Raw genomic sequence first — 11,106 nt, 5'->3', positions numbered from 1 at the left:
GCTGGATACCAGAAAGCAAAACAAAACAAATAGAAAACCACAATCCAGGATCACATTCTGAGAGGATTCAAGTTCTTTATAAAATGTCAGGAGAATGTGCAGGTGTTTCAGGGTTATATTTGAAAACGAACTAGCGAAGACAAAGCAACTGTGGCCTTATTCTTAGAAGTGGGTTGATTTCTGGCTGACTGAGGAGGTTTGCACGGGGGGCTAGAGGGGCTTGGGAGGTAGGTAGGCCCCTTCCTGAGGTGCTACTCTTCCTGAGGTACACTCTGCAGAAAGCACACCAGCAGGATAAACAAACCCATAGCCATAAAACTGGAGTCAGTACTTCAGCCTCCAAATGACGCTCTAGGCATGGTTCTCAGTCTTCCTAATGCTGCAACCCTTTAGTACAGTCCCTCATGTTGTGCTGACCCCAACCACGACATTATTTCACTGCTACAGTTGTAATTCTGCTACAGTTATGAATCGTAATATAAATATTTTTGGAGATAGCCAAAGGGGTCTCGACCCACAGGTTGTGAACCACTGCTCTAAATGGTCGCATGACCTAAATCCATCTTTGTAAATACTCCTTCGGTGTTGGGGAGGAGCTGAGCTATCCTGTTCACAGACGTGTGAGGGAAATGGGTCTCTGGACACTCAGATAACCACTTCCCCATTCTTCTGCGTGCCCCCTCTTTCGCTGTCCTGGGCCAGTAGGACTGCTTTGCAATTTTGCTACTGGATTGCTCCAAAGGACTTCTTGCTCTGTGAAGGCTTGAACCCAGAGAAGAGAGAAAACCAACCCTTTCTACTTAGTCACATTAGCTGCTACAATGGAAGAAAAATAATGTACTCTTGAGTGTTGGTTGTTAAGAGGCCCACAATTTGTTTTAGAGGATGAGAAGTGTCTAGGTTTTGCATCTGTGCTATGCTTCACTGTTTTTGACCTCTCTCTCTCTCTCTCTCTCTCTCTCTCTCTCTCTCTCTCTCTCTCTGTGTGTGTGTGTGTGTGTGTGTGTGTGTGTGTGTGTGTGTGTGTGTGAGTCAATGAGCCATAGCCAGCATGTGAAGGTCAGAGAGTAACTTGTGGGAATCTGTTCTCTTCCTATGATGAAGTTCCTGGGATTGAGTTCTGGTCTTCAGGCTTTGGCAGAAGATGCCTCTATCCCACTCACCCCATGAATAGCTTTTGGTTTGTTTATTTTTGAGACAGAGTGTCATTCTGTATCCCTGGCTGGCCTGGAACTCAGTATGCGGGGCAATCTGGCCTTGAACTGGTGGAGAGACACCGGCCTTTGCCTCCTGACTACTAGGTTTAAAGGCAGATGCCACCACAACCATCATAAAATAAACACTCATTGGCATTTTGGGTTTGGCTTTTCTGAGAAAAAAAAGTTTCACTATGAAACCTTGGCGGGTATTGAACTCACTTCGTAGAGCAGGATGACTTGGAACTCCTAGAGATCCATCTGCCTCTGCTTCCCGAGCGCTGGGATTAAAGGTGGACAATATTTCCACAAATGTCAGCTTCATACAACATATATTTATTATCTTTAATTTTTCAGGACATGCCATGATTGGCTTCTCCATTTCAAGGCCTTTTTTTTCTTTGTAAGGTTTTACAAGGCTGCCATTATGGGCCCAACCATGTAAGACACAGTTGTGTCAAAGACCCACTTCTAAGCTCACAGGGTTGGCAGAATTCAGTTCCTTGCTTTAACTGTTTTCTCTTTATCTAGCTGAAAGCTACCTTTACCTCAAGGTCTCCCAAGTGTCTGTTACACTGGTCCAATTTTGCTTCCTTAGTCAGCTAAAGCAGGAAAGATCCAGGAAGATGGGCATTAAGACGTTACCAGGGTATCGTCTCAGACATAACCATTCGACTGCTCATTTAAAGGCCTGATTTGTAACAGAAAGACCTTTCCCTGTTCTGCCCTAAACAAGCTCAAATCAAGAATCTTGGATTCTCCATTCCCCTCAAGAATGCCCTATGCATCGAATTTTCAAAGGGCTCTGGTAATCCTGCAAGATACTGTTTCCACTTTGGTGTATCAGTTTTCCCCTCACATTCAAAGGCAAGTGTCTCTCATTCCTGTTTTTATTAAATCACCAAGGAAGTGAGCTGCCTGTAATGTCTCCTTAAATGGGTCACACTGGTATGTAAGGAGTAATGGGTTATTTTTATAAAAAATGTAAAGTCTCTGGGTATTTTTAAAACTGCCACTAATAGCAAATTCTATCCACTGTGGCCTGCTATTCTTCACAAGTATCTTGTCAAGTTAATTCCATCTTGGCTAGTCCAGGAAGATTAGCCAGCTGTTCTAAACAAGTCCCTGTTTTTGCTTCCAAGTTTATGCGACCTTATCCTACTCTTGGGAGGACACGGCATTAAGTCGTGGCCTAACCCCACCCTTCTGGTCACCTACTCTGGAAACCCTGTGATTTCCTGGGCATGAAGGAAATCCTCACATTGAAGGGAGTGGTTGGCAGCTCCTGATGTGAGGTCAGTGGCTATTTTGTCCCCAGTAGAAGACTTCCCTTCGACCCACCATCACGCTACTGCACTCTGGGCATTCTCAAAGGAGATTATTATTGAAACCAGGATCAATCTAGTTATCTTTAAAACTCGAAAGTACATGAAAAATGAAGACACAGTTCTTGGTTTATATTCTAGCAAGCTTCTTTGCCGCTTTCATAAACAGCGTCAGTGATTTCTTTCAAAGTTACCGTCTGAGCAGAGCTTCTAGAAGGTTTTGAATAATCACTTGTTGTTTAGAACTGTCAGCCTCTTACTTCTCCCTCTACAGACTGTTTTGATTCCAGTGCACGTGTTTGTTCATTAGAAAACCCAACGAGACAGGGGCACTTAGTTCTCTAAATCGTCCTTCACTCTGTTTAATGTTTCCTGAAGTATGTTTGTGGTACTGTTGTGTGTGTGTGTGTGTGTGTGTGTGTGTGTGTGTGTGTGTGTGTAAGCCAGGGGACAATCTCAGGTGTCCTTCCTTGGGCACCATTCATCTTGCCTTTTGGAACAGAGTCTCTCATGGCCTGGAACTCATGAAGTAGGCTAGAATGGCTGGCCTGTGAACCTCAGTGATCTGCCTATCTTCTTCCTGGCACTGGGATTATTACCATATGCCACCATGTTGGAAACATAGTGCTTCCTGTTACCTTTACATTCTCCCCAAATCTTCTCTTCCTCACCATTCTCTCTCTCTCTCTCTCTCTCTCTCTCTCTCTCTCTCTCTCTCTCTCTCTCTCAAAGATTTTTAAAACTTTTTTCCTTTTATAACAAATGAGCCTTTTTTAAAAAAAATACATTTTATGTTCATTTGTGTTTTGCTTGTATGTCTGTATGAGGGTGTCTGAAACCTTGAGACTGGAGTTACAGACAGTTGTGAGCATTTTGGTTGCTGGGAGTTGAACCCTAAACCTCTGGAAGAGCAGCCAGTGCCCTTAACCACTGAGCCACCTCTCCAGCCCACTAATCATTCTCATTCGCCTCTAGATTCTTTCTTTTCATATAAGTCCTTACATGTGTAGAAATGACAGTTCCTGGGTGGGGTTCAGGCTGGTAGTTCCCTTTGCCTGGGCTCCCATCAGCCTGTGAATTTAACAAGTTCTGTCTTTTTTAGGGAGCTGGCTAAATTCCCTGCTTGCCTTCCCTCTGCCCCTATAAGGATAGACTGGTGAATGCTAATGTTTCTGCCCACACTTGTGGCCCATGATTCCCTGTCTAGTGAGACTGATGAAGCCTCTTCTCCTGGACTCCTGAAGTCTCCATGTGGTTCTGTTGTTTTCCAAACTCTTAAGGCCCCAGTGAAGACTGCCCAGAGAAGAGGTCAGTCTTGGTGTCTAGAGTTGCCTAGCAGTTCCCGTCAAGAATATCTCTAAAGAGGAAGCCATTGTGATCACAGATGAAAGCAGCATTCTTAAATCCCTGATGGAACTGATGCATTAGACTCTGGTTTGGTCTTTTTCAGTTTATTCTTTATACAGAGGAAAGGAGGTGCTGTTCACTGAGATTCCTACTTACCCGATAGTGCTGTTCTCTCTGGTTCTGCTGTCTCCTGTCTCTCACAGGGGACCTGGTTTGATGGAGTAGAAGTTTTGTAGCAGCCCTGGTGACTTCACAGGACCTGGTCAGGAAGGCAGACAAAAAGCCGGATGTCCTGTGAAAAGAGGGCACTTGGGATGTGGGCCACCAAGCCAAGATTAGTTCTTCCTGCTTCCAGCCAAATTGCAGAAACCCAGGCCAAAGGGCAGGAAGCCATGCCTGAGGAGCCTAAAACCAGGGCTCGTGAGTGCCCGGGGCACAGAAAATGAACTGAGGTTGACATTTCCAGGGATTCACTGATGGAAAGTGGGAGCTTTTAATGACCTGAGAGAATCCGAGCTGACTCAGCGGTGGTGCTGTGGGATCCAGGGTCTTGGAGGAAGGTCCAGGGAGAGAACAAATCTCTGTGAGTGAAATCAGAGTCACTGCTTTGACAAATAGACTTCCTTGAGGTGACCGAATTCTACACTGGAGCTCAGAGACCATTAAAGGGAAAGGGGTGACCTGTTTGATGAGGAGAACAGTGTAGACAGTGGAGTCCTGTGGAGGCCTGACGTCCCTGCAGAGTTTGAAATACCCCATGCCATTCGAAATGAGCATTCGTACCAGTGCCCGCCAACCTCTTGTTCCACTCAGAGATGGGCTAGGCTCAGTACCTTTATGGTTTGGGGGCCATACAGAGGGGTAGGTAAGCAAGAGTTCATTGCTCCTCCCAGGCAATGGGAACGGTGCCTCTTCAGACTCTGAGTAATGGTAGAACGCATGGCCATAGCAAAACCAACAGCATAAGAGCTGCAAATGAATCTTAACCTCCATTTTGTTGTCTGCAGGCCCCATGCCTTCTCTTGTAGGTGCGTATGCTGAAGGGGCCCTGACTGGGAAGTTAAGTTGTGGGGCTTTAAACCTCTAGAGCTTCATTCTTGTCCTACCATGAATGTCCTAGTAGATCAGGAACCCAAGCATCCTTATCGGTCTTCGTAGCCCAGGATTTCAAAGCTGTAGAACCAGGCCACTAATTTGCCTTCTCTCTGCTTAGTTCTCTACTGACTGTAACTCTATAGGGTTTAATGCGAATCAGTTTGAGGAGTGATATGTTCTTAGCACTTAGCACAGAACTAGAAAGTCATTCCACTTAATATTGTGCTCATCAGAGGTTATTTAGATTGTGCAGTGTTAACATACTTGTAGTAAATACATGTGTGTGCGTCCCTACAGTTATACACTCAAAGCACATAGATCTTCAAAACCGACGCCAGGAGGAAAAGAGCACTTATACCATGGCTAGAGAGCTTACCTGTCACTCTCAGAGCCAGATCACTGGACAACGAATATTACCCGCTAAGGCTAGACTGTGGTTAAAACCACAGTTGTATGAGGAACAAGATGAGTGGGACCATTCTGCAGTCACCCACCAAGTTGTGGATCACCCCAGTAGGACTTTGGAGATTCTCCAGGGAAGGGGGCAGAGTGTGAATGGAAAAGAACCATTATATGGCACATTTGTGAGAAAGAAGCCAATTTAGGGGACGGATAAACCAGGTAAGGACATTCACTGGTGGTCACGAGACCATGACTGCTGACCTTTGAACTAAGAGGATCTTGGAATAGCTTTGAGTCAAAAGGCATGGGGAATCCAAGCCCTGTCTAGGTTTATATGATTCAGATTCCTAAAGAGCACAAACCTTTGGCATCTAAACCAGATAAATTATTAATTAACCAGTTGGGCGAGGCATGCCTTTTTTTTTTTTTAAGAGTTAGATATTTCTTGTGTTTAAACTAGAAAGGATGGCATGGTATATAGCAGACGTCCACCTGCTGAGAGCCAGGACAAAATATGAAAATGAAGGCTGATGTAGAAACTACAAGAGTAATTATAACTCCTCATGGAGAACTCATAGTGAGCCAAGCTGCTGACCCGTATTGGTATTGTTTCTTTTAAACTTCTCATTGTAGGAAGAAAGGTTATTTTCCTTGTTGTTGGGGTTTTTTTTTTCACAAGGAAATGGAGACCACACTGGTTGGTAAAGACAGGTGGGCTCTGTGTCTACTCTTTCCAGCACAGCACAGGCTGGATGCTTTTTACCCTACCCACTTCAGGATGGCTTTGAGCAATGCAAGAAACTCCATGCAAGAGCACAGTGGCCACGGGTAGGCGTGAGGGAGGCCTGTGGATAGGGATTCTCGTGCTGTCCCAGGAGTCTTGCCTGCTGGAATTCTGCAATGGGAGCATTGATATCCATGAGACCAGCAGCTCATCCTCCACCTTCAAAGCAAGATGGCCCCTAGACTAGCTGACTTTTAATGCATCAACACTACGTACTTTTCATTTTATTAGGAATTTCGTGTTTTAAAAGAGGGTATCATTTTCCAAACCAAAATTTCAAAACAGAGTAATGAAGATGCTCCAACAACCCAGGTCATCAGCCACTAGTCTGATGTGCCAAGAGTAAAAGGCTTTTCATTAAACTTAGCCCGTGGGACGGTAATATTACTTTTCATCTTCTGTGAGGAAAGAATTGCTCTGAAGTTGAGTTGGGGGGCAAGGGGTTGTATTACAAACAGAGGTCAAAATCAAGTCAGAGGTTCCACAGCCCTGGTACATGGAAGGACTATGTGTGGGTAGCAGGTACATTCATAGCTGGGAGAGAAGCAGGCCTGAAACCAGGGAGATTTCTCCTGGTCATTGTTTGTAAGTTTCCCAACTGCTTTTGCTCTGCACAAAGGCTTCTGACTTTGACACTTTAGAAATAGGGGCTATTCAGGAAGCAGGAAACCTTTAGCTAGATACCATCAGCTTTCTCTTGCCAGCCCTGGATCGTGGCCAGCTAACCTCCAGGGAATGGCAGAACCGCAAGGTCATGTGTAAGGGGAGTTAGCCATGGGTAAGTGGACTGGCCCCTTAGTCTTCCCTGTATATTAGCAATAAGAATTGCATGATTAGTTTATAGAGAAGAAAAACAGAGGTTGTAGAGGTTAAGGCTAGTCACCTAAGCTCACTGAGTTAGTAAGGTGTGAAGCACCCAGATGTTAACATTGCCTATAGAGAATGTGAGGCCGACTGCCATCTCAAGGCCTGCTACAGTTACTACAATCCTTTCCTTTAGAGCCCTTGTCTCACCTCTCAATAAACCTTAGAGCAGATACTACAGGTGTGCCACTGTCGTCTGCAGAAGGTTCTGGACTCAATCAGTGCTACATGACTGAAACTGAAGGCTTCTGGGCCAGGCAATAGCCTCCAAATTTGATTTTCCTCTACTCCTCAGATCCAGCCTTCCTTTTGGTTCCTGGAATTTATCAGTTTGTTTAGAGCCAGCGGTTCCTAACCTGTGGGTTGCGACCTCTTTGGAGGTCACATATCAGATATCCTGCGTATCAGGTATTTATTTTACAATTCATAACCGTAGCAAAATTAGCGTTATGAAGCAGCCATGAAATAATATTATGGTTGGGAGTCAGTACAATGTGAGGAACTGTATTAAAGGGTCACGGCATTAGGAGGGTTGAAAGGCACTGGGTAAAAGAGAAACAGCACCCAAGCAGCAGAGCGGCCTCCCTGTGGACACCCAAGTAGCGCAGTGGCCTGGCTTCCCTGTGGAGTGAGTGCTTGCTTTGATTGGATGCTAAGGCTCTGTCGAAAGTCAGTGTCTGCACTGTTGCCTACTGTCCAGGGAAAACGTTGCTTGTGATCAAGTTCTCCTTTCTGCACTTGCTGCAGAAGTCTTTGCCAGTTGCTTCTGGTCCATTTCCCAACTCTAGGTGACAGAGGTCCAAGGCTGATCTGGCAAAAACCCTTTTCCCACGGGTGCTCCTGGGTGGAGCTGTCTCTCCCTGACTTGGCCCTCAGAGCGCTCTCCTGGCGCTCACTCCTAGCACAGATGGGAGCCATTGACTCATGCTCCTTCAAGCCACCGTCTACTAATTAAGGGCACCCACCCTCTGCTAAGAAAACACACAGACTGCCTTTCCTGGACAGTAGGGTGAAGGTGACCCTTACTCGGTGGTGCCATCTGAAAGGGGATGTTGGATCTGAGGAGACAGAACTTGGTGATGTGGCTGAACCATTGCCCCAAGCCTCTCTCAGAGCCTTACTTCCCTTCGCTTTGCCTTATGCCATCCAGTCCTGTTCCAGTTCTGAGCCCATTTTCCTTCCCCGTAAGACTGAGCCTCAGCTTCTATGCTGAGTTCCTCTTTACCACTTGCATAACCGAGAGCCCCATGCTGTGCACGTACTAAGGCTCAGCTGATGTGTTTTGAATGAGCAACCCAAACACACTTTGGAAACATCAAAAAATAACATTTAATTAACTCAGTGCAGCTGTGAAACCAGCCCGTGTTGATATCACTCATATGATTTCCCTTGGTGCACAGACAGCTTGCAGGCCTGGACACATGGAAGTGGCCACCAGCATGAAGCTGGGAGGCTGCAGTTTTCTGATACACATTAGTTGCTGCAGGTAGAGGCTCCGGGATTTTGGGAGAAGTTTGCTAACCGCATCATGTTGTCCCCAAATGGAACTGTTGTGGCCCCGCCAGCAAGCACTTCAAGGACCATTCAGAGAAGGCTTTGATTTTTTTAAATTTGACTTTGTGGGTTCCTTTTCCTTTTGGGGAGTTATCTTATTCGAAGAAATCTCCCTGAGAAATTCTTAAGAGTTTCCATATAGTTAGATGAATTAAATGCTTGGAGTCTATTACCACGATGAATCTTGACATCTAATGTCACCGAACAATGCAGTGTGTGTGGTACCTGTCACCGAGGAATGCAGATGGCTTTGCAGCCTTTTGTATAAATGGCTGAAATTTCGATGCCTTGAAAAAAATCTGTGTCACCTTGAACAGAACGCAGTGTTTCTGGGCCAGAACATCTCTAAGAGGACAGCTGGTCTCTGTGACTCCCTAATCGTTGCCATCATCATTAACCCTTGATGTCATGAAGACTCTGGCTGTGACTCTAGTCAAACCTTGAAACTTTTGGTACTGGTGTAATCTATGGCCTTCACCGAGAAGCCCCCAAAGACTACAGAAGGCAGTAATGGTTCTGACTTTAGTGCCTTGGTCCTCTGGACTGGCACTGCTTCCTTTGTGTTTCCATCAGTCAGTCAGTATTTACTGAGTCCAGGGATCAGCACTGGTGGCTTTGTAGTCAAGAAACATGCACAGAGGGCAGAGTTAACGCTGTCGTAAAGATCCTTTTCTTTTCTGCCTGGCGGACGAACAGTGCGGGAGCGCTGTAGGGGAAGACAGTGAACGGCCCTTTCTTCCTTCGCGTTACTCAGATCCAACTGTGAGGGCGGTGCCTACAGGCACGATTTCCCAGCACAGATGCGTCACGGGCCAGAGGAGTTGTCATGTCTGCCTGTCTATACCGTGACACCACTTCCTTTCTGTACCCCATCACAAACAACCTCAAGTGCTAAGTGAAATCACAGATGCTCAGGCCAGGATTCTCCAGTCCCATCTTTCGTCAACTCTGCTTCGTGCGGGTTTCACACCTACTCTGTGGAAGGACACCACTACATATCCAAGGAGGGGGCAAGAATGGCAAATCTATATGCTGTATACCATCAGTGGTATTCTTCAGTGGTGACCCAACATAACCCCATCCACAGAATCACTTGTCTGCAGCAGGGACCATGAGAAGAAGATGCCCGGTCCTGTTTTGAATGTTCCAAAGGTTTGGTTGATGGGCGATTTACTTGAGCTAAAGTTTCTGGAAGCAGAAGTGTAGATGGCTCTCCCCTCAGACAGTTCACCTGTTTAGAGACACCAAGTGTGCACAAGCTATCAGCCAACCAAGCAGGTCAGAATGAAGTGGAAAAATTTATGCTACAATGACTTGACAAAGATATTGAGATGAGAAGGTAAGAGGGGTCAAATGCCATAACCTTCACAGTTCTCAGATTGCCCTGACTGGGGTGATGGCAATAGAGAAATGCAAGATAGATAAATGTGCAGAAAATCAGCCATCGGTTGGGCAGTGTGTTTTGATGGAGATTTATCAGAAGACCAGGAATCGGATCACAGATCAGATTTATTATATACAGCTGTCTGAGGAGGTGGGTTTATTGTATACAACAGAACTAGGAAGCAGATTAGATGATTGGTAGGGAGACTTTGTAGGGGAAAGTCTCAGACTACAGTCACCAGGGAGGAGAAAGCTGTGATTGATAATTTTTGCACACAATGTCAACATCTATAGCCTGGCGAAGGCCTTTTCAATCCCATGGATCTGAGGCATTGGGTCCTTGACATAGCTGTACTCATGTTATACACACATACACATATATACATACATAAATACATACATACACACATACATACACATATACATACACACATATGTACACATATATACACATTCGTATGTACATATGTACATATAAACATATATACATACATACATACATACATACATACTCAGGTCTTCACCTGCTTCCTACAGACAAGGGAAATTTGCAAGATGTAAGACATGAGCTGACTTTTAAAAGATGGCTTTTGGAAAGCATGTGTGGAGGGTAGTAAGGTGAACCCCTTCACTCTGCCTCCTCCTCAGCAGAATGGTAGGGCTCCTTTAAAGCTTTTTACTGCTGTGGAAAATCACCACTCAATGCAACCACAGTGTCACAGCCCCCACTTAAGCCTCGGTTCCACACCCATAAAGAAGGGGAGGGGGACGGGTTAGGGGGATGTTGGCCCGAAAACTGGGAAAGGGAATAACACTCGAAATGTAAATAAGAAATACTCAAGTTAATAAAAAAAAAAGATACTAAAAAAAAAAAAAAGCCTCGGTTCCAAGAATGTGTACTTTGCACAGTTCATCCTGCGCAGCAAGACATCATCACCACTGGGAGCATAACCGTGCACAGTAGGAAGCTTGTAAATAAATAAACCCTTACATTCCACATCAATCCATCTGGCCCCTGACAGAAACTTATGGCTTGTACTGTAAGGTTAAAAATTATCCAAGGGTGCCCAGTGAGCTTGCTCCTGGGAACTTCTGAGGAAAGGGACACCAGCCATGAGCGCGGCAGCCTCTGTCCCCTGGAAGGACTCTTCGACCT

Source organism: Rattus norvegicus, chromosome 2 (genome assembly GCF_021556685.1).
Source record: "Rattus norvegicus strain SHRSP/BbbUtx chromosome 2, alternate assembly SHRSP_T2T, whole genome shotgun sequence".
NCBI classification, from domain to species: domain Eukaryota; kingdom Metazoa; phylum Chordata; class Mammalia; order Rodentia; family Muridae; genus Rattus; species Rattus norvegicus.
The sequence above is the reverse complement of the archived record's forward strand: the minus strand, read 5'-3'. Positions refer to the sequence as shown.